Raw genomic sequence first — 22,633 nt, 5'->3', positions numbered from 1 at the left:
GTAGGTGTAGCAGAGTCATAGAAAACCATCAGACCCAACATTCATTATATGCATGCTCCTGAGTTTGTGTAATTGAATAATTAATTGAAACAGGTGTGTTCAAAATAATAACAGTGTGGAGTTCAATTAGTGAGGTCATTCCTTCTGTGAAAAAACAGATGTCACTCAGGTGGCCTTTATTTACAGATGAAGCCAACACATGTTGTACATGCATTTCTCTCTGAAAATCTGAGGAAAATGGGTCGTTCCAGACATTGTTCAGTAGAACAGTGTACTTTGATTAAAACTTTGATTGGAGAGGGGAAAACATATAAAGAAGTGCAGAAAATGTTAGGCTGCTCAGCTAAAATGATCCCCAATGCTTTAAAATAGAAAACAAAACCAGAGACATGTGGAAGAAAATGGAAGACTACCATTTGAATGGATTGAAGAATAGCCAGAATGGCAAAGACTCCAGGGTGATCAAAGACGATCTGAAGTTACCTGTGAGTACTGTGACAATTAGAAGACGCCTGTGTGAAGCTAATCTATCAGCAAGAAGCCCCCGCAAAGTCCCACTGTTAAAAAAAAGACATGTGCTGAAGAGGTTACAATTTGCCAAATAACACATGGACTGGCCTAAAGAGAAATGAAGAAATGTTTTGTGGACTGATGAAAGTAAGATTGTTCTTTTTGGATCCAAGAGCCGCAGACAGTTTGTCAGATGACCCCCAAACACTGAATTCAAGCCCCAGTACACTCTGAAGACAGTGAAGCATTGTGGTGCAGGCATCATGATATGGGGATGTTTCTCTTATTATGGTGTCGGGCCTATTTATCGCATACCAAGGATCATGGATCAGTTTGCATATATCAAAATACTTGAAGAGGTCATGTTGCCTTATGCTAGAGGAAATGCCCTTGAAATGGATGTTTCAACAAGACAATGACCCCAAACACACCAGTAAGCGAGCAGCATCTTGGTTCCAGACCAACAAAATTAAAGTTACAGAGTGGCAAGCCCAATCCCTGGACCTTAATCCGATAGAAAACTTGAGGGGGACATCAAAAATTCTGTTTCTGAGGCGAAACCAAGAAATGGAGAGGAACTGTGGAAGGTTGTCAAAGCATCCTGGGCTGGAATACCTGTTTACAGCGGCCAGAAGTTGGTCGACTCCATGCAACACAGATGTGAAGCAGTTCTCAGAAACAGTAGTTATACAACGAAATATTAGTTTAGTGATTCACAACAATGCTAAATCCTAAAGATTTTTCAGTTTATACAATAAATATTTGCGTTTGTGAAGAAAAAATGCTAAATGATTACACATGACATCCACTTATTTATTGAATAGAAGAAGTCCTTGGGGACGGTCTGCGCCCAGATCAGGGACGGTTGCAGCATGTTACATATACATTATTTTTACTTTTGCTTTTTGCCTCATCTTAACTGATCCCTTGGCTGCAGGCTTCTCTCTTTTTTAGGAAGTGGGAATAAGATTGGTGTGAGAGACGGTGAAGTCCAGGTCCAATGGCCCTGACTATATATGAGACTCTTCCCAGAATACTGAAGGGAACTCCTCAAAATACTGAAGGCCTCCTCCTCACTTTTGGTGTAGCCTACTGAAAACAAAGTGAACACAATGTCTGCTTTTATATGATTTATTCACTTATTCACGTTATGCCACCCCCCGCATGCAGGTATAAGAAAATACAAATATTTTGTTTGTTGTGACGGCCCAAGTGCCGCAAGGCAAGGCGCAGGAAGCGCAGACGTCTCTTGACGAAGACATGCATTTATTAAACGACCATTAACACCAACCTGAGCACGAACAAAGACCGACAACCACTCCAGTGACAGATGGGTTTAAATACGTTCATAAATGATGCATGTACAAAGGGGCAGATGTGCTGGACTGAACTAACAGCACTTAGGGAGTCATTTTGGGTCCGTCCCACTAGGCCACCACATCTCTGTGACAACGGACCGAACCAACTTAAGTAAGAATGATGACATTCTCACTTATAATGTGAGACTGTTAAGGAAGAAAGAGGACACACCAAATGACTTTTAAAAACTTATAAAACCCTACTGCCTCCCTATATTTGTTGTGTGTGTTGGGGATAGAAGTTTGTCAAAGCTTCATTTGAATACACTTCATCTCCACTGTAACTGTAGTTGTCAGAACATTCAGTAGACTGTATTGAAGACTGTGTACGGTGTGTATCAGCAGTCCTCCTTTAGCTGTGTGTAGTGTGTGTGTAACTCAGTAAGAATGCAGGTGTGTGTTTATCTGCTCCTTGCTGCTGATGGTGAGTGTGACTTTCTCTCTACATCTGTAGATCATCAAATATCTACTCAGTAGCTACTTTATAAGAAACACTGAAAACATCTAGTAGGAGTCCAGTTAGAGACGACATGTCATATATTTCTGATAACGTATAAGAGGCACTCCATGTTATCTGAACATATAAGGTAGAATTTGAACAATTACGATTTGCTGTTTAGACTGCCATCAGTCATAAAACCAAATCTTGAAATCAATGTATTATTGTGGTGCAGTTAAATCTCATGCATATCAGCTGCAGCACTCAGGCTGCTGCCCTGTTCCTGCACTGATATACACACCAGACCTGAGAGCTTCACCTGGTATAAATACAACACAAACAGAAACACATGGGAAGTGATCTCCAGTGAGAGTACAGAAACAGAGTTCATACTTATAACTGACCACACTTTTCTATTCTTGCAGAGGCTCCATATAAACCTGTAACTCTTACTTCAGTGGACACTGACACATCAAGTCCAACAGCTTCAACTAAACCTACTACAACAATGACATCTCCAAATAGTTATAAGTTATTAATTTCACCAACTACTACTGATGGTAAGATTAATTTATTTAATGGTATTCTCCAATCAACAACATAAGATGATTCCCCACAAAATACTACTAATACTACTACCAATAATAATAGTAAGTGACATCAACAATTAATTTCTTAATGCAGGTCACTTCATATAGGATATATTTTGGGGCTACAATCCTGCACTTTTAAAAAATAATAAACCATTTGAAGCAGTAATGAACGGAGCATTTAATTCTGTTTGTCTAGTTGCTCAATTTCATAATATAAGCATATATTATGCAAGAAAGTGTTTGCCTAACTGCGTAGCCTTGGTACTGAAAAACCCGAGTAAAGATAAGGCTTGTTTTGTTGAACATTGTATTATGATCAATTAACCTAATTTTCAGTTAAAATTGTATAATTTCTTAAGAATTTATTATTGTTGTTGTTTACGTTGCATTTTGATCCTTAATGAGTGTTCGAATGACTTTGGATTATAACGAATACAGAGTGAGTGAATTGTACCTATGTAGAATGATTACTAATTAATTAATATATAGTTTACATGTATAGGTTATATTTACTTTATTTAGATTTTTTAATCTGAGCCTGATAACAAAATGATAGCATAAAGAGGGGGAAATGATTTTAAAATGTGATTTATAATATGAGACTATAATGTCATTTCAGCTGCACTTCTGTCATTGTTCTAACCAGCCACTGAACAGAATTTAGCGCTCCATTATGTCATAATGTGTGTCATTCTATTTCTGACCCCAGATCAGTTTATTGAGTGGATTTGCCGATGACGATCATTTTAGACAAAACATCAACAAAGACTACAAACAATTCTTCACGCATAAGAGGTACTGAGAAACGAAAACAAAACGTAAGTAGAATTTAGTTTTATCTACAAAGGCAGTTTTTTTTTTCCCAAATTAGATACTAAATATTTGATAAGGGAATCGTATTATAAACAAGTAGCCAATATGCGAATTTAAAATGAGAACATACATTTTAATGATGGAGAACTTTTGACTGAACGGAGAACTAATTAGTGGGCTAATAGTGAGCTCCGCTCCCCATTAGTCACGTGGTACGGCCCGCCGCCTGCAGTGGGAGTTCATGGTCTTGTGTGAAACCACGACTATGAAGTCACACACACCTGCACCGGGTTATTCTCCTAATGTCTGTGTGTGTATCCCTGTCGATCTGTGTTCTCGCTAATGTTCACGTACGTGGTACACTTTATGATTGTGTGTTCAACGTTGCTCATGTTCATCTTGCCTTTTTGGTGTGAGCGCCACTGTGTTCGTTATTCGTGTTTGTCTAATAAACGTCTGTCTACGTCTAGGGAGTTTGTGGGACCTGCGGCACTCGGGCCGTCACAGCTGTTTAATTTCACGGACCGCACAACTATTTTAAAGTGCGGAATAAGTGAATAGAGAATGAACTAACTAAATGGGGCGTAGCTGAAAATATTCGCGTAACTGAACTCCATTAGATGAAATACGTTGACTGAGACAAAGGAAAGTGACTTCTGCGCTTGTTTTAGAAAAGCCTCTGCAAGACCACGAGTGTGGCCATTATGCACTGTCAGACAACAGGCAAACTTTGATTCACATTTATTAACATTTGTAGAAGAAATTGAGCTACGGGTGGCCATTTGTTCTGTTACATAACTGTATATAAAACAAAGTTTACAGGCGTTGATTGCTCATTTCCATATAGAGATATCAAACTGGGGTACAAAAGTAATCTTGCGCACAAATGCAGAATATAAAATGTCTTGTTTTGTAGAAAATTGCGTTGTAATCAAAGCCTAATTTTCATTTCAAATTCAATTACTTCTTAGGAATAAAGCTTTAATTCTTAAAAATTAAAGTTTTTTTTTTTGTTGTCCAAAAACACATGCAAACTGTTATGACTTTTTAAAAGAAATGAAACAGCTTTATTATCGTTCAATACAATAGAGCTTTCTTCTGCCCTTTCTAGATGCCAAGGGACAACTTCATTATTAATTAATATCATTACCAGAAGACACAAGTCATAGAGACCCTGCTCCCATTGCTGGGTTTAAGCAGCATTACTCGGCCAATCTGGGAGAAAGTGTAAGTGTTTAGATCATTTTATACTATAATTATAATGATTTATATAGACTGTATCCAGTTTTATTTATTTAGCCTTCACACTTTCCTGACTTGTACAGATGGTAGTCCAAAATATGCTGTCCATTAGTGGAGTTTCCACTGCCCAGGTGGGGTCAATGGATGATTCATTTCCTTTACAATTCATCACTATTTCTCACCCAAGAAACAGGAGGACTGTAAGGAGGTTCATACCATCCGGAGCAGAACTGCTGAACACTTTATGATCACAGAATCAACGGGAGAGATTTGCTCTTTGGACCACAGCACCCATGTAGAAGGTGCAGATGTACTTTCTTGCATAAATCTAGCTTTCCATTAAGAACACACAGTAGGACATGATGTTTGTTCACTTTGTAGACCAGCCATTTTGAGCTATTTGTACTTGTTCACTTTAACACCAGATATCTGAAATTGTACACACAGCACCATGATCATTGAGGATTCAAATTGAAGTAGAAACTTGGGCATCCAAGTTAGACATCCATTCACATCCAGACTTATTTCTCCATCATTTAGGGTCCATTTGACCTCATCTAATAGAGAAGAAAATGTCGAAAAACAAGAAACGCCTTTGATTTTGGAGGCTTATAAGTGTTTCTATTGATGCTGGAGATTTATTTTCATTCAACCTCTACATTTCCTGATTCACCAGGGTCTTGTCCAAAAACATGCAAAGTTTGAGGCAGATACAATAAAGAATTCAAGAGCTACACTGTATTTTCTACTTGGTCTCATCTGGCGTCTCCAATGTGTCCTCCTGGAGCCTCTGTGACTATGCAGTCCTGAGGTGTGAGGGGTGTCCACAGATTGGCAGGGGGTAGAAGCTGATGGCTCTGGGGGTGGGCCAGAAGAGGTGTGAAATCTCTCAGATGGGGGAGGGCAGGGTGAATTTTCTTCACTGCAAGACATGAAGATGAAAATAAATACAAATTGCCATACTAAATAAGAAAATTATTACATTGACTACATACATTTACATCACTATAGTGCCTTTGCATGATCAAGGACGCTTTACAATCATAACCAAGATACCAATGAACTAGAATGATGATCAATGCTAATGCTAATGCCTAGTGCAAAATACATAGGCGCCATCTCAAACAATAATTTACCTTTACATTTAGGGCATGTAGCAGACGCGCTTATCCAGATAGAGTTACGACTTACACAATCAGTGCGATAAACAATACAACAACAAGTACTAGAGTTTCAGTCAACATGGGAGCAAATTGAGTGGACATTTAAATATTACGTAATCAACACTGAACTTTTACAATAAAGAATCACGCATGCTATATGAATTTTATACTTACGGTACATCGAGCACGGCGTCGATTCCAAGCTCAAAAGCGTCTTGCTGAACAGAATCCATGCTAGCAGCCGTGGAACCGTCATCGCTCTCACCTCGCTAAATCTAAATAGCTCCTCATGGACATCAGAAACTGTAAATCGCCTTTTCCTCTCCATTACTGTGATAAAAATGACACATTTTTACCAAAAGCGGAACGTGTTACAAAAACAAAGCGAACTAGCCAAAATGGAATGACTTGCGTATGCGATACGTTTCCAAAATGGAAGACGTTAGTGCGCAACAGGACCTTATATTGTGATTACGCATGGCCCGCCCCACCTCTGTAGTGTAGTATTCAAGGCAAATGAGGTGTCGATGTTTTCTTCTGACGGAATACTATTTGCTGAAAGTGGTTTCAATCACTTTGGTTTCAACGGTCCATTACTATAAGCTCTTTTGATAGGCCAACCATGAACAGCAACGCAATACGGAATCTTGCCATAGGTAGAAAAGCAAAGCAATCAAAGAGAATATTTATTCGATGGACGAATAACAAACACGGATTCTAAGAAAGGAGGGTACAATGCTCTATTCAGGAACAGTTTTAGGATAGTAACGTGCAGTTTGATGTAACTAAAGGTTTGCGTATTTTGTGTTAGGTTATGAAGGAACCGAACGTGTGTTTTTGCTCTAAGAAGTGAGCAAGCTAATAAAGAGCTGTATTAGCATTCTATATACTTTTTTAAACATGTCACGGTGTTTATTTGATGGTAATTGAAGTTCTCTTATATCGGAAGAATGTTGTAAAAGGCAACTTAAAAGGGCAGGCATGTGTTTGTGTAAATTTAGCCGAAAAACACGGTGTATTCAGCATGGGATTTCTGGCGAACGGATGCATGTAGACGGCTGAAAATCGGTAAGCAGGTACTTGTATTAGTCCTAAGAAATGTTATGTTGATAAATGTACTGTACTTTAAGAATATTCGATTTTATCAAGTAATTTATTTAAGTATGCCCGTCTGGGGACGCCCGCGTGCCCGCTAGGGGGCGTGGTGCATTATGGGGTATATGTGCCTGTACTTTATTACGTAATTGCATTTGTATTGATTTTTGGGAAAAATAAACATCTGTAGATGTAAGAGAACATCAAAGTGGAGAACACCCCAGCTGGTGAGTAGCATCAAAGCACCACATCAATAATCTGAGTTTACATACATCCACTCCATGGACACCAGTTTAAAAATTCTACTTTTATTTCAAATATAAAGGCTCAGAATGCAAGAAGTTGAAGAGAGTACGCATCTTCTTCAGACGAGCATGGCAGGCTATAAAAAGCACCTTGTCCTGTGCCAAGCGCTCCAACAAAATTAGCCCTACTCTTTAACTTTTCCCAGCTCTTTTTACCAATTTATTTTGTATTTCTTTTTTCCCTTCATTTTCCCCAACCTGCCTTTTCATTTTCTGAAATAACATCTTTTGACTTTTTGATTAATAAACTTTACTTCATGCAAAGATATAATCTGTTTGCATTCTAGACCTTTTAATCATATTTTTCATTCTAAGACCAGCCAGGTTATGATTCTAATTTGGCCAAATAAATCTTGAATGATTCAACTCACTTTAATAACATTTTTAGATTATCACATATATGTACAGTTTCATGTCACTCAGCATTAAGAGAGAATTTCACACTCACCTTTAGTGAGAGGAAGTACAGTAAAGAGAAAACACAAACTGAGCATCCTTGTCTCTATGGAAACACCACTGACTTCCCAGCACACACTGACAACTCTACACCCAGATCTCCACTACCACTGTGGACACACACTGACTCCAGAACACTCACAGCATTTCTTCAGTACTCCAGACCCTAATGTCCACCCAGCAGAGAGGAACTGGGAACAAATGAACTTGGCCAGAGCTCTTATGTTTCTTTTCAAGTTCACATCACCAGCTTTACAGAGACATACAAAACCACACACAGTGCCATCATGTCCTTTGACCTGTGAGGACTCTGGTTGTTTCTTCCTTTGTGATGTATCCCACAACCCACACTGACCATGATGCTGCATCTGTGAAACCATATAGGAGACACACATGCTCATTACAAAGCAAAGGGGGTGAAGTCTGATGTAAAGGAGAGAAAAAAGCAGACATATTATCCCCTCACTCTTATTCTCAAACTCTTCTAAGTTTATAGTTTTAAAATGCAGTTTATAGAGTTAATCACCTCAAAGCTTGCGTACATAGAAATATTTGCATTACTTTTTCATGGCTTGATATATTTTATGTTTGCACTATCTTATGATGTCCTGTGTACTTAATATTTTATTCATTGTATCAAATTTGTTTTAGTGGTAAATATACTTTGAACCATTATGCACTGTCACTACAGAATGCTGTCTGCTTTATGTCTCCAGAGTCTATAAGCATGCAAACACACCCACATTCAAGAATTTCTAGATAGTGAGAGGACCTGCTTTTTGTTTGCTTTTTCAGTTTCCACATCACAATAATTTGTTGTGGACCATTGCTTATGCAGAAAAGTTCTTTAAGATTTTTTGTGAGTAATATGAAGTTCTGGATTTACAGAATGAGTCAAAAACAAACAACAAAAACCTGCATTACTCACAATAAGAACCTATTTGAATTTTGATCAACTCTATTAATCACCCTTTGAACATGGACATGGTTTGGGTAGTACATGAGCAGTCCCTTTTCTCAGTGAAGTACTGACATCTCTCCTCACAGTACACAATATTACCTAAATTATCAGTAACCATACCAGTCCTCCTCATACTAAACCTGTTTTGTACTAAATTAAATTCAAACTGGACCTGCCATTGAGAACACACTGTAGGCTACAGTGTGTTCTCAATGGCAGGTCCAGTTTGAATTTAAGTCCTAGTTTTAGTCTGTGTTTAAAACATCATCCTTTATCCCAATTTCACATTAGAATAGACCCAGCAGTCAGAGTTGTGCTGTTTTGATTATTAAACTACACTTTACAGAATAAATGTATTTTGTACTATTTCTAGCTAGAAACCACTGATAAGCCTGTCATGGCATAAGGCAAGAAATAGACTGGAAGGAAACTGAGCTTGTGAGTATGTGACCACAGCTCAGCTGCAGCGGTGCAGAAGCAGCATGGTTGTCACTTCTGGTCTAAAATGGGCTTTAGATTCTGCTCTGGTACCCACTGCCCACTGGTTGGAACTGTGAGAACTGAAACCACAGCAGATGTCAGATATCCTGAGCTCTCAGACCAGAACAGTCTCCTCCTTCTTCTGGGACGTTCATAAGGTGTTTTGAGAGCGAAATGTTTATTGACTTTAAAAACTGCACATACTTACTTTAAGATGCCATACACATATCAAATACTTTTCTACCACAATTTAATCCACAAACCATATTTTCTCACACTACTAATAGATTAAGAACACTGCTGTAAAAGTGGAGCCTGTATGTTATATCTGATGTATTCACTGAGCTGAGATATTTCATGACAAGTATTTACATGAAAGTAGGGTCATACACTGACCATGACTGCAGACATTAGCATTAGGGTGTTTATACAGCAGGAGACAAACAGGGAATATCTGGGAACAATTACTGGGAGGGGTAAGAGACAAAACCCACATGAGACATATGTCAAGGGGCAGAGCAGGGGAGGAGCTACAAACTAAAACATAGAAAAGCACATGGAGACAAAGACGTACTAAAGCAATAACATGTAATTGTCTTCTACTCTTTACTACAGTGTAGCCTATAGAAACGTATACCAGGAAATATAGGACAATTATATTTTAACTATATTAAAAAGTACACAGACTTCATAAGATGGAATCATAAGATATGCAGAAATATTTAATAATTATTTGTTAAGCAAAACATTTTTCCAGTTCTACCTGAGAAAGTCAGCTTGCTTAAATAACATTTTTATATTAACAAATAAATGTACAATTTAATGCAATTCAGCATTAAAAGAGAATTTCACACTCACCTTCAGTGAAGAGAAGACACAAACTCAGCAGCTTTGTCACTATGGAGACACCAGCACACACTGACAACTCTACACCCAGAACTCCACCACCACTGTGGACACACACTGACTCCAGAACTCAGTCCAGAACTCTCTCAGCTATACTTCACTAAAGTCTGCAAGGATGTCACTACAGTAATGTAGTGTCTTGTGAGTCCTGAGAACACCTGAGGTTTGTTTTTTCATTGTGTAGTTTCACAGAGCCCACAGGGCCCCTGTTGCCTCTGTGAACCAGACATGCATGTTGTGGTTTCAGTGTGGGGGTGTCTATGGGGGAAGAAAGAAGAGGCTTGAGAAACCACCAGAAGGCTGAAAAAGCCTCCTTGTTGACAACTTGCCATTAAAGCAGCCATGTTTACTGGTGGACAAATACTGCATATTCTACTTATAGTGTAGTCATGATACTTTATAAACATAAAATGCATAAATACAGCAAACATCATACAGCATAAATACATAAAATCAGCAATAGAGCGGGTTGTTTTTTGGTAATGAATGGTGTTTCAAACTATGGATGTTTATGTCTCCTCCACCACAAATCCTTTTTTCTTGTAATAAAGTAAATATTTGTATTATTCTATTTATTATGTATTTGACAAGCCAGTTATACAGAGCCTGGGTGATCAGTTATAATTAGACTCTGCCTTTGCTATGAGCCATTACACTTAATACTAAAAACTGCTGGTTAAAACCACAAGGACTAAAAGCACGACTAACAGCTCGCTCAGACCACGTGTTTTTCTTGTTAAAAACAGCTCAGGTAGCACAGAGGTTCTAAATCCAGTCATTGTGGCCCCCAGCAACATCATTATTTCTCATGTTCCTGTGCCTCATACACCTTCACTTCGGCCCAATCACATTTCACCCCTTGGTAAAAATCTACACTAAATCTAAGAATAAAATGGTTTAAAACATATTACTTTTAATATGCATGGTTTTACCTAATCCTAGAGATATATAATAAAGTTATCTGTTACAGGACAAGGGGATTTTCAGATCCAATACAGACATTAAGTCATATAAAATCAAACACATTTGGAAAAAGAACTAAAATTCTTACACTCTAATGCACAAACATTAAAAAAATTAGATCCCCTCTAAAATCCTCAATGTCAGACCTAGCTACCATACATTGTACATTCTTTAAATGGAGAAGAGCATTTTGAAGTCTGATTTCTGACTCAGTCACTGCTCAAATGGTCAAACCAGAACTGTATACATATTTTTATAATTATGGCCCCTCCACTTACTGGCTTAGAAGCAGTGTTACTGTGATTTGTATTACTTTATCTGACACCAAACCAGAGGTGATAAATCTGATTTTGAACCCTGGCAGACTCAAAGGGGCCTGGATGTTGCACCAACTGCTGTGATCAGATCATCATAGTGAATCAACATACAAGACAACACACCGGGAATGCACACCTCGGGAGGATAACAGGACCTCTAGAAAGTTGGACTAGACATTAATTGCTTATTTTTTCACTTATTAAATTCATTTTTCTTTTTAAATTGTTATTATAGTGGTGACCATTGTTGGCCAGAGGAGGATGGGCCCCCTTTTGAGTCTTGGTTCCTCTCAAAGTTTCTTCCTCTTACTTCTTCCTCTTGGGACATTTTTCTAGCAACTGTTGCCCTTGGCAATCCAGTAAAAACTGCAATCTAACGTGCTACAATTTTACGTAAATCATATGGCAACACCGGGATTATAAAATGACAAATTTCTTATTAAGACTGATATCATTTATTTTTAAAAAGTCCAATTTTCCTTCTATAAGATTGATGTATTTTTTTATTGACTTGCATAATTCATACCTTTAACCGGTGCATTATTGTACAGACCAAGAAAAGGCTTTTGATATGTAGAAGCTGAAAGCAACAGTACATTTGTGGTGTGAGTACAGTTCACATCTCTAGTGGTGGAGTGACATTCTTACAGAGTGAGGACCAGTTTTTTGGCCAACAAACAAGTTACTCCTGCAAACAAATTCCATATCAAATTTGAAACTGAACCACACTACTCAAACTGAACATGTGCAATTAAAATACACCCTGACTTATGTTTCATGCACTGCATTATGTATAAAAATAATGTTTTGAAATTAAATACTCCTTTAAACATCTGTTCAAACTTTTTTAAAGTCTCAGGTAGCCAGTTCTGTGGCTGCCCTAATTCCACCTGCTGTTGTAACAGACACAGTTGTGTGTAATGTCGAGAGAGAGAGAGAGACACAGTTGTGTGTAATGTCGAGAGAGAGACACAGTTGTGTGTAATGTCGAGAGAGAGAGAGAGAGAGCACCGTCAGCACCGTCACCTTTCTGCTCGCCTTCTCAACACTCCTTTTTCTTTGATAACGCTGTACGGTGCTTTTTACTGTTTCCTTTACGTATAAATACAGTGATGGTAGCCGTGTGACCTGGCTTGAAGTGGTCCAGGAGAGAATAAAAGTATTTCAGATTGCCCACACCAGTGTGTGTGTCACTCCATGTTAACTCCACGCATCGCGGTTACCCCGTAGCACCTGTTCCTCACTCCAGGTAAGAAGCGTTACACTATTTTCATTAATAAGCCTTTACACTACACACTTTGGGTGTCGTAGTGAAATGAACTGACCAAACAGCAGTGAGGGAGGTTATGTTGGGTCTCACCCCCTGAGCTTCTACATCGTGTCTCTGTGACAAAGGACGGAGCCACTTAACTAAGAATGAGACCGTCCTCACTGACAATGTGAGAATATCTGATAGATCACTGACTGATAAGGAAGAAAGAGGACGTACAAAACCTACCGCATCTCTATATTTGGTGTGTGTTGTGTTGACCTTAGTTTGTCAGAGTTTCATCTGAATACACTTCCTCTCCACTATAAGTGTAGCTGTGAAGTCATTTAGTAGACTGTATTGAAGAGTGTGTACGGTGTGTATCAGCAGTCCTGCTGTAGCTGTGTGTAGCGTGTGTGTAACTCAGTAAGAATGCAGGTGTGTGTTTATCTGCTCCTTGTGCTCCACGCTGCTGATGTTGAGTGTTACCTTCTCTCTACAGGTGTTGTCATCCTCATACATTCATTTACATAAAGGTATTTATATCTGGGATCAGCAGAGAGCAGCAGCTCACCACTTACCCCAGATTCTGTCTAACGACAGAACTCTTTAGTTTAGAACAAAAGCTGTTAAATGCTAACCTTGCTAGCAAACACTCGAAGTGAACAGCAACTCAAATATAGCCTTCGTAAATCCATGCCCACAAACTTCTCTCAAGCCGGTCAAACCGCATCCAAGTGTTAATAAATGTCTCCCAGACTAGTCGGTGTGTCGTATAACTCACTGTGAACTAGACAAGTGAAGAAACATCACCGGGACGCGACCTGGATGAGGTTTGAGGACATGTAGCTCGATATCTGACTCATTTACAAATCCTATTAGCTATCGTTGCTGTTGGCTTCCAGTGTTTGTTAGCAATGTTAGCAGCTTTTGTTCTAAACTAAAGGAGCAAAATATGGACTCCAAATATGTCTTGTCCACCCAGGTTAAGGGAGAATAAAGTAAATTTGTTGACTTTATTTGTTAAGTGGGACTGAAATCTGCGCTGTGGTTCGGTCCACTAGAGAGGAACCGGTGCTAATTACTTGCTAATTGCTAATTACTTACTTCAGACCAGCATAAGGTAGGAATTGTAGGAACATTACTAAGACTGACACAATTAAGACACAGAGTATTATGACTCTAACTAGGAAAATTTTGGTCTATAAGTTTGTACTTTTATAAAACTTTATATATATATATATATATATATATATATATATATATATATATATATATATATATATATATATATATAGATAGATAGATATCTATCTATATATCTATATCTATCTATCTATCTATCTATCTATCTATCTATCTATCTATCTATCTATATGTATGTATGTATGTATGTGGTTGATTGTATATGTGCTACAGTATTTTACATGTGTATGATGTGTGTGTTTGGTGCTTCTGTGTGTTTTCCCAAGTGGGGAGTGGGTGGGGGTTTGGGGGAGAGACTACAGAGAGGATTCTGATCTCATGAGTGTTGACATACAAAATGTCACACGCTTTATGAAAAGCAAACACTTCATCCAAAACTATTTCCAAAATGATATTTTTGCATCAAGCATCTATACAAATATAAAATGTATGGCTTATTCTGCATGGCCACTACACACTGATATGATAAATGGAAAACACTACTAGCTTGTGTCTGCAATAACATGTTTTTGTCAGGCTGCTCTGGTACACACTGAACACTCATGATGTGTTGTGCTTCACCTTCCACCACTCTCCATTCCTAAATCCTGTTGAGGAGTTCTTTTCAGCATGGAGGCAGAAGGTCCATGATCACCAACCCCACCTACACATACACCTTCTCCAGGTGATGGAGGAAGCTTGTGGTGACATTGATGATGGAGCATGTCAGGGGTGGATACGTCACGCCAGGTGGTAGTTCCCTCACGCCCACAATGACCGGATTTAGAACCTCTGTGCCAGCTGAGCTGTTTTTAAAAAGAAACATGTGATCTGAGCGAGTCATGGTTTTGGTCCTTGTGGTTTTAACCAGCAATTTTTAGTATTAAGTGTAATGGCTCATATCAAAGGCACAGTCTAATTATAACTGATCACCCAGGCTCTGTTTAACTGGCTTGTCAAATATCTTTCAAATACACAATAAATAGAATAATACAAATATTTACACTTTATTACACTCTATATTTACACTTTATATTTACACTCTATTGCTGATTTTATGTATTTATGCTGTGTGATGTTTGCTGTATTTATGTATTTTATGTTTATAAAGTGTCATGGCTACACTATAAGTAGCGTATGCAGTTTTTGTCCACCAATAGACTGGCTGTGTTACATGGCTGCTTTAACGGTAAGTTGTCAACAAGGACCTTCTGGTGGTTTCGCAAGCCTCGTCTTTCTTCCCCCACAGACACCCCCACACTGAAACCACAACATGCATGTCTAGTTCACAGAGGCACCAGGGGCCCTGTGGGCTCTGTGAAGCTACACAATGAAAAAACAGACCTCAGGTGTACTCAGGAATCACAAGACACTACATTACTGTAGTGACATCCTTGTGGACTTCAATGAAGTACTGCTGAGAGAGTTCTGGACTGATCTCTGGAGTCAGTGTGTGTCCACAGTGGTAGTGGAGTTCTGGGTGTAGAGTTGTCAGTGTGTGCTAGTGTTTCCATAGTGACTGCTGCTGAGTTTGTGTCTTCTCTTCACTGAAAGTGAGTGTGAAATTCTCTTTTAATGCTGAATTGCATTAAATTGTACATTTATTTGTTAATATAAAAATGTTATTTAAGCAAGCTGACTTTCTCAGGTAGAACTGGAAAAATGTTTTGCTTAACAAATAATTATTAAATATTTCTGCATATCTTATGATTCCATCTTATGAAGTCTGTGTACTTTTTAATATAGTTAAAATACAATTGTCCTATATTTCCTGGTATACGTTTCTATAGGCTACACTGTAAAGAGTAGAAGACAATTACATGTTATTGCTTTAGTATGTCTTTGTCTCCATGTGCTTTTGTATGTTTTAGTTTGTAGCTCCTCCCCTGCTCTGCTCCTTGACATGTGTCTCATGTGAGTTTTGTCTCTTACCCCTCCCAGTAATTGTTCGCAGATATTCCCTGTTTGTCTCCTGCTGTATAAATACCCTAATGCTAATGTCTGCAGTCATGGTCAGTGTATGACCCTACTTTCATGTAAATACTTGTCATGAAATAACTCAGCTCAGTGAATACATCAAATATAACATACAAGCTCCACTTTTACAGCAGTGTTCTTAATCTATTAGTGGTGTGAGAAAATATGGTTTGTGGACTAAATTGTGGTAGAAAAGTATTTGATAAGTGTATGGCATCTTAATGTGAATATGTGCAGTTTTTAAAGTCAATAAACATTTTGCTCTCAAAACACCTTATGAACGCTCCAGAAGAAGGAGGAGACTGTTCTGGTCTGAGAGCTCAGGATGTCTGACGTCTGCTGTGGTTTCATTTCTCACAGTTCCAACCAGTGGGCAGTGGGTACCAGATCAGAGTCTAAAGCCCATTTTAGACCAGAAGTGACAACCGTGCTGCTTCTGCACCTGAACTGTGGTCACACACTCACAAGCTCAACTTTCTTCTAGTGTATTTCTTGCCTTATGCCATGACAGGCTTATCAGTGGTTTCTAGCTAGAAATAGTACAAAATACTACATTTATTCTGTAAAGTGTAGTGTAATAATCAAAACAGCACAACTCTGACTGCTGGGTCTATTCTAATGTGAAATTGGGATAAAGGATGATGTTTTAAATACAGACTAAAACTAGGACTAGGCTCCAGGGTCTAGGCTCAATGGCAGGTCCAGTTTGAATTTAATTTAGTACAAAACAGGTTTAGTATGAGGAGGACTGGTATGGTTACTGATAATTTAGGTAATATTGTGTACTGTGAGGAGAGATGTCAGTACTTCACTGAGAAAAGGGACTGCTCATGTACTACCCAAACCATGTCCATGTTCAAAGGGTGATTAATAGAGTTGATCAAAATTCAAATAGGTTCTTATTGTGAGTAATGCAGGTTTTTGTTGTTTGTTTTTGACTCATTCTGTAAATCCAGAACTTCATATTACTCACAAAAAATCTTAAAGAACTTTTCTGCATAAGCAATGGTCCACAACAAATTATTGTGATGTGGAAACTGAAAAAGCAAACAAAAAGCAGGTCCTCTCACTATCTAGAAATTCTTGAATGTGGGTGTGTTTGCATGCTTATAGACTCTGGAGACATAAAGCAGACAGCATTCTGTAGTGACAGTGCATAATGGTTCAAAGTATAGTTACCACTAAAACAAATTTGATACAATGAATAAAATATTAAGTACACAGGACATCATAAGATAGTGCAAACATAAAATATATCAAGCCATGAAAAAGTAATGCAAATATTTCTATGTACGCAAGCTTTGAGGTGATTAACTCTATAAACTGCATTTTAAAACTATAAACTTAGAAGAGTTTGAGAATAAGAGTGAGGGGATAATATATCTGTTTGTTTCTCTCCTTTACATCAGACTCCACCCCCTTTGCTTTATAATGAGCATGTGTGTCTCCCATATGGTTTCACAGATGCAGCATCATGGTCAGTGTGGGGTTGTGGGATACATCACAAAAGAAGAAACAACCAGAGTCCTCACAGTCAAAGGACATGATGGCACTGTGTGTGGTTTTGTATGTCTCTGTAAAGCTGGTGATGTGAACTTGAAAATAAACATAAGAGCTCTGGCCAAGTTAATTTGTTCCCAGTTCCTCTCTGCTGGGTGGACATTAGGGTCTGGAGTACTGAAGAAATGCTGTGAGAGTTCTGGAGTCAGTGTGTGTCCACAGTGGTAGTGGAGATCTGGGTGTAGAGTTGTCAGTGTGTGGTGGGAAGTCAGTGGTGTTTCCATAGAGACAAGGATGCTCAGTTTGTGTTTTCTCTTTACTGTACTTCCTCTCACTAAAGGTGAATGTGAAATTCTCTCTTAATGCTGAGTGACATGAAACTGTACATATATGTGATAATCTAAAAATGTTATTAAAGTGAGTTGAATCATTCAAGATTTATTTGGCCGAATTAGAATCATACCCTTGGCTGGTCTTAGAATGAAAAATATGATTAAAAGGTCCAGAATGCAAACAGACTATATCTTTGCATGAAGTAAAGTTTATTAATCAAAAATAAATAAAAAAGTCAAAAAATAATTCAGAAAATGAAAAGACAGGTTGGGGAAAATGAAGGGAAAAAAAATACAAAATAAATTGGTAAAAAGAGCTGGGAAAAGTTAAAGAGTAGGGCTAATTTTGTTGGAGTGCTTGGCACAGGACAAGGTGCTTTTTATAGCCTGCCATGCTCGTCTGAAGAAGATGAGTACTCTCTTCAACTTCTTGCATTCTGAGCCTTTATATTTGAAATAAAAGTAGAATTTTTAAACAGGTGTCCATGGAATGAATGTATGTAAACTCTAATTATTGATGTGGTGCTTTGATGCTACTCACCAGCTGGGGTGTTCTCCACTTTGACTGCCTCTGTAATAGATTCTGCTACTCCACGCAGATCCTCTCTTACATCTACAGATGTTTATTTTTCCCAAAAATCAATAAAAATGCAATTACATAATAAAGTACAGGCACATATTTAAAGTGAACAAACATCATGTCCTAATGTGTGTTCTTAATGGAAAGCTAGATTTATGCAAGAAAGTACATCTGCACCTTCTACATGGGTGCTGTGGTCCAAAGAGCAAATCTCTCCCGTTGACTCTGTGATCATAAAGTGTTCAGCAGTTCTGCTCCAGATGGCACGAACCTCCTTACAGTCCTCCTGTTTCTTGGGTGAGAAATGAGAAATAATCAGTGATGAATTGTAAAGGAAATTAATCATCCATTGACCACACCTCGGCAGTGGAAACTCCACTAATGCACAGCATATTTTGGACTGCCATCTGTACAAGTCAGGAAAGTGTGAAGGCTAAATAAATAAAACTCTGGATACAGTCTATGTAAATCATTAAAATTATAGTATAAAATGATGTAGACACTTACACTTTCTCCCAGACTGGCCGAGTAATGCTGCTTAAACCCAGCAATAGTAGCAGGGTCTCTGTGACTCCTGTGTCTTCTGGTAATGATATTAGTAATGAACTTGTACCTTGGCATCTAGAAAGGGCAGAAGAAAGCTCTATTGTACTGAACAATAATAAAGCTGTTTCATTTCTTTTAAAAAGTCATAACAGTTTGCATATGTTTTTGGTCAACTTAAAAAAAACACCATTTAATTTTTAAGAATTAAAGATTTATTCCTAACAAGTAATTGAATATGAAATGAAAATTAGGCTTTGATTACAACACAATTTTCTACAAAACAAGGCTTATTTTACATGCTGCATTTGTGCACAGGATTACGTTTGTACCCCAGTTTCATATATCTATATGGAAAGGAGCAATCAACGCCTGTAGACTTTATTGTTTTATATAGTTATTATGTAACAGAACAAATGGCCACCCGTAGCTCAATTTCTTCTACAAATGTTAATACATATGAATCAAAATTTGCCTGTTGTCCGACAGTGTACAATGGCCACACTAGTGGTCTTACAGAGGCTTTCCCTTGTCTCAGTCAAGGCATTTCATCTAATGAAGGTCGGTTACCCGAATATTTTCAGCTACGTCCCCTTTTATTTATCAAGGTTTCCTTTTGTTAGTTCATTCTCTATTCAATTATTCCGCATTTTAAAATATTTGTACGGTCCGTTAAATTAAACAGCTGAGACGGCCCGAGTGCCGCAGGTCCCACAAACTCTCTTGACATAGACAAACGTTTATTAGACGAACACGAATAACGAACACAGTGGCGCTCACACGAAACAAGCAAGATGAACATGAGCAACGTTGAACACAGCTTACAAACATAAAGTGCACCACGTACGTAACCATTAGCGAACACAGACCGACAGAGATACATACATCAACCGGGGTTTAAACACACACAGACATTAGGAGAATAACCCGGTGCAGGTGTGTGTGACTACACAGTCGTGGTTTCACACAAGACCATGAACTCCCATTGCAGGCGGCGGGCGGTACCACGTGACTAGTGGGGAGCGGAGCTCACTATCAGCCCACTAATTAGTTCTCCGTTCAGTCAAAAGTTCTCCATCATTAAAATGTATGTTCTCGTTTTAAATTCGCATATTGGCTACTTGTTTATAATACGATTCCGTTATCAAATATTTAGTATCTAATTTGGGAAAAAAAACTGCCTTTGTAGATAAAACTAAATTCTACTTACGTTTTGTTTTCGTTTCTCAGTACCTCTTATGCGTGAAGAATTGATTGTAGTCTCTGTTGATGTTTTGTCTAAAATGATCGTCATCGGCAAATCCACTCAATAAACTGATCTGGGGTCAGAAATAGAATGACACACATTATGACATAATGGAGCGCTAAATTCTGTTCAGTGGCTCTTTAGAACAATGACAGAAGTGCAGCTGAAATGACATTATAGTCTCATATTATAAATCACATTTTAAAATCATTTCCCCCTCTTTATGCTATCATTTTGTTATCAGGCTCAGATTAAAAAATCTAAATAAAGTAAATATAACCTATACATGTAAACTATATATTAATGAATTAGTAATCATTCCACATAGGTACAATTCACTCACTCTGTATTCGTTATAATCCAAAGTCATTTGTACACTCATTAATGATCAAAATGCAACCGAAACAACAACAATAATAAATTCTTAAGAAATTATACAATTTTAACTGAAAATTAGGCTTACTGGTCACAATACAATGTTCAACAAAACAAGGCTTATCTTTACTCTGGTGTTTCAGTACCAAGGATACGCAGTTATGCAAACACTTTCTTGCATAATATATGCTTATATTATGAAACCGAGCAACTAGACAAACATAATTAAATGCTCCATTCATTACTGCTTCAAATGGTTTATTATTTTTAAAAAATATATTTTTTAAAAGTGCAGGATTGTAGCCCCAAAATAACCTGCACGTCGTTTTACAGGGGCAATTGCAATATGTGTTTTATTACACAACGTTTCGATCGCATCTTCACAAAGGTTAATTACTGATGCAAAGAACTAAGGTTAGCATACATTTTTTAAATTTTCTTATAGCCTATAAAGAACACCCAACCAAACAACCTAGCTACAAAGAGACAAGGATAAAAAGGTCATTACATGTATTATATAGGCATACAGATTTCAAATAAATGTGGTAAGTGCAGTGGACAGGATGGAGTCTAGAATTCATCATCTGTTGAGGCATCCGTGGCGACATCCTCATATGGGTCTTCAATGTCTTCATCAGTCTCACCATAACCAGCCACCTTTACGTGGTGCGTTTCTTTCACAGCTACCAGGTCTGTCTTCAGCTCCTCAAGCTTTGGGAATACAACACTGGCAGGCCACGGTAAGCTTTAGCAGAAATTCCTGAAGGGAAGTTTAAAAAATCAAACTGGGTAATAAAAGCACCATGAAAAAACAACACAAAACAATCTACAATCTAACAACCAAACATCACACCTCATCAAATATAAACACAAACAATCTTACATTCTGAATGCAAGATTATATATAATCAGGCAGTAAACACAACATGAATAATTAACTGATCATATTAATAGGGCTTTGAAAAGTAGGATCTAGTGTAGAATCAGGTATGAATGCTGGGAAGCACTTATAAAGTATCTATGAGTATGGCCCTTTCTAGGAAAGATCATCTGTAAAGCAGTTCAAGAATGTATCTGTAACACGAGATCGAACCCAGATCAGGTAAGTGATGACACTACTAGCCTACTGGGTGAACAACCACGCTCTAACAAGGGTGGGTCCCTGTGCAGAACAGTTAGATCTTGGATCACGTTTAAAAAAAGGAAAAAAACTAAACACCACGTCGAGCATGGAAAAAGAGAGAAGAAAGGACGTGGTGGGAAGAAATGGCAACCCCACTGCACTGAGGAAAACCAAACTAAAACTTCCCAAACAAAACCAGAAAACAGGGAGGAACTTGAATGGGTAAGTGAAGCCTTGGGAGAGAAACAGACTCAATAGGGAAGGGGACATGTGAAAACCCAAACACCCTCACAGACAAGAAGTGAGGTGTAGCACGAGGGCTCACAGACCTCAATACCTGAAGTTACTGGCTAAGAGCTTGGCTCGAAACTTTAGCAAAGACCAAGCACTGAGTCATAGGATCACTGGGCTTTTATAAGGTCTAACCCAGCTGTTGGGTGTTAAGCCTGATTAGTAGTCTGGTTGACTTAAGGCCTCCCTTTGGTGGCCGGAGGGGGCCTTGGCCTGGTGCCAACCCTTACAGTATCCTATATGAAGTGACCTGCATTAAGAAATTAATTGTTGATGTCACTTACTATTATTATTGGTAGTAGTAGTAGTAGTATTTAGTGGGGAATCATTTTATGGTGTTGATTGGAGAATACTATTAAACAAATTAATCTTACCATCAGTAGTAGTTGATGAAATTAATAACTTATAACCATCTGGAGATGTCATTGTTGTAGTAGGTTTAGTTGAAGCTGTTGCACTTGATGTGTCAGTGTCCACTGGAGTAAGATTTACAGGTTTATATGGAGCCTCTGCAAGAATAGAAAAGTGTGGTCAGTTATAAGTATGAACTCTGTTTCTGTACTGTTCACTCTCACTGGAGATCACTTCCCATGTGTTTCTGTTTGTGTTGTATTTATACCAGGTGAAGCTC

At 38.1% G+C, this 22,633-nt stretch overlaps 3 long non-coding RNA genes across 4 annotated transcripts; 1 reads left to right on the top strand and 2 right to left on the bottom strand.

Moving 5' to 3' along the window:
• Nucleotides 1-4,438: 4,438 nt before the first annotated feature.
• On the bottom strand, nt 4,439-6,552 carry LOC145647112 (uncharacterized). Its single transcript, XR_014116279.1, has 2 exons — nt 6,293-6,552; nt 4,439-5,877 (listed from the first exon to the last, which is right to left on the bottom strand). It is a non-coding gene; the product is annotated as an uncharacterized LOC145647112 (long non-coding RNA).
• A 466-nt stretch (nt 6,553-7,018) lies between these two features.
• LOC145647123 (uncharacterized) lies at nt 7,019-7,789 on the top strand. Its single transcript, XR_014116281.1, has 3 exons — nt 7,019-7,186; nt 7,404-7,440; nt 7,539-7,789. It is a non-coding gene; the product is annotated as an uncharacterized LOC145647123 (long non-coding RNA).
• Nucleotides 7,790-7,926: 137 nt separating this feature from the next.
• On the bottom strand, nt 7,927-13,659 carry LOC145647134 (uncharacterized). Of its 2 annotated transcripts, none has more exons than XR_014116283.1 (3): nt 13,635-13,659; nt 10,274-10,579; nt 7,927-8,342 (listed from the first exon to the last, which is right to left on the bottom strand). It is a non-coding gene; the product is annotated as an uncharacterized LOC145647134 (long non-coding RNA). The 2 variants fall into 2 exon arrangements; XR_014116285.1 differs by lacking the exon at nt 13,635-13,659 and adding an exon at nt 13,492-13,618.
• Nucleotides 13,660-22,633: the final 8,974 nt, after the last annotated feature.

Source organism: Electrophorus electricus, chromosome 2 (genome assembly GCF_041902795.1).
Source record: "Electrophorus electricus isolate QZ-2024a chromosome 2, ASM4190279v1, whole genome shotgun sequence".
NCBI classification, from domain to species: domain Eukaryota; kingdom Metazoa; phylum Chordata; class Actinopteri; order Gymnotiformes; family Gymnotidae; genus Electrophorus; species Electrophorus electricus.
This window is presented reverse-complemented; position numbering and strand designations above follow the sequence as displayed.